Source organism: Otolemur garnettii, unplaced genomic scaffold, assembly GCF_000181295.1.
Source record: "Otolemur garnettii isolate 467f Iridium unplaced genomic scaffold, OtoGar3 scaffold00011, whole genome shotgun sequence".
NCBI lineage: Eukaryota > Metazoa > Chordata > Mammalia > Primates > Galagidae > Otolemur > Otolemur garnettii.
The window spans coordinates 3,652,960-3,654,833 of record NW_003852406.1 but is presented as its reverse complement, the minus strand read 5'-3'; positions in this window follow the sequence as shown (position 1 = coordinate 3,654,833).

Below are 1,874 nucleotides of genomic sequence, written 5' to 3'. Positions count from 1 at the left end.
TTGTTTGTTTGTTTTTAGACAGGCTCTTGCTGTGTCACAGAGGCTGGAGTGCAATAGCAGGATGTAGCTCACTGAAAGCTCAAATGCCTGGGCTCAGGCAATCCTTTTGCTGCAGCCTCCCAAGTAGCTAGGACTAAAGGCACACCACCAAGCCTGCCTTTTTTTTTTTTTTGACAGAGTCTCATTCTGTTGCCCTGGGTTGAGTGCTCTGGAGTCATCATAGCTCACAGCAACCTCAAACTCTTGGGTTCAAGAGATCCTCTTGCCTCAGCCTCCTGAGTAGCTGAGACTACAGGAACCCACCAAAAAGCCGGGCAAATTTTCCTATTTTTAGTAGAAAGGGGGTCTCTCTCTTGATCGGACTGGTCTCAAACTCCTATGCTCAGGCAATTCCTCCACCTCAGCATTCCAGAGTGTTAGGATTATAGGCGTGAGCCACCACAGTGGGCCAGCTATGCCCACTGCCCTTGCTGTTCACTGAGGTCCCTATGCACTACCAGAACTTGTACTTCCAGGTGGCTCACACCTTCCTTTCACCAATGGGTATGTGTCAGTCCTCCTAACCTGCTTCTCTCACCTCACAAAGTGGTGCTTCATGAAGGAGTCCTGAGAGAGTACTGAAGATTCTGCTCAGCAAAGAATTGTTCTAGTATGCAGCAGTGATTACAAGGTCAGACAATTAAGTTCATGAACTTATCCTAGATAAAGTGCTGCTTACCTCATGGCTGAATATCACTACAGTCACCTTTGAGACACTCCCCTTAGGAACCTATGCACTGACACCAGTGCCTAGTCCCCCTTTCAAAGCACTTTTGGAACTCTTTTCCTAATATGGCCATCAGCGCTGTCATCATATATGCTCAGACAGTTCATGAACTCATCCTAGAAAAAGTACTGCATGCCTTATTACTAAATACCACGAGAGTCAACTTCAAAATACTCCCCTTGGGAAGCTATACACCAATGTAAACTTAATTGTCTAATTCTCTGACCTCATATTCATCTGGATTAGATGTGCCCATGAAAATATCATTTAAAGGGCGGTGCCTGTGGCTCAGTGAGTAGGGTGCCGGCCCCATATACCGAGGGTGGCAGGTTCAAACCCGGCCCCGGCCAAGCAATAAAAAAAAAAATAGCCAGGCATTGTGGTGGGCGCCTGTGGTCCCCAGCTACTTGGGAGGCTGAGGCAAGAGAATTACCTAAGCCCAGGAGTTGGTTGTTGCTATGAGCTATGACACTACAGCACTCTACCAAAGGTGACAAAGTGAGACTCTGTCTCTAAAATATAGAAAAAGGGGCAGCGCCTGTGGCTCAAAGGAGTAGGGAGCCGGCCCCATATGCCAGAGGTGGCGGGTTCAAACCCAGCCCCAGCCAAAAAAAAAAAAAAAGAAAAAGAAATAATTATTGCTTAACCATTGATATTTTGGATTAACAAATGTAATTAATAATTATATTTAGAGCACTATATTCACCCCCATTCCCTGTCCTATACAGGGCTGAAATATAAGACACTTAAGCAGCTTGGTGCACTACAGTCATCACCTGCAATCTACAGAGTATAAGAGCTTGGAAGGAGCAGGTCTTTTCGTTAATGCTAACCACTCAGCTCCTCCTGCATTGGCCACCACTTCCTTCCTGACACATGTCTAACCTGGGACATGCTTTTGGTGGGTCTTACTCCAGATGCACATTTTATTCTAATGAACCATGGTAAACATCCTAAAGCCAGATTTCTGTGTTTAGAGTCTTGAATTTTGTCTGCCCCTGCATAGCCCCCTCCCACTCATGCTGGGGAACCTTGCTGTACCCTGGGGCCCAGACAGATTTAGGCCTTTAGGTCTTTAAATGATCCAGTTTCCATATGGGATTTCCAT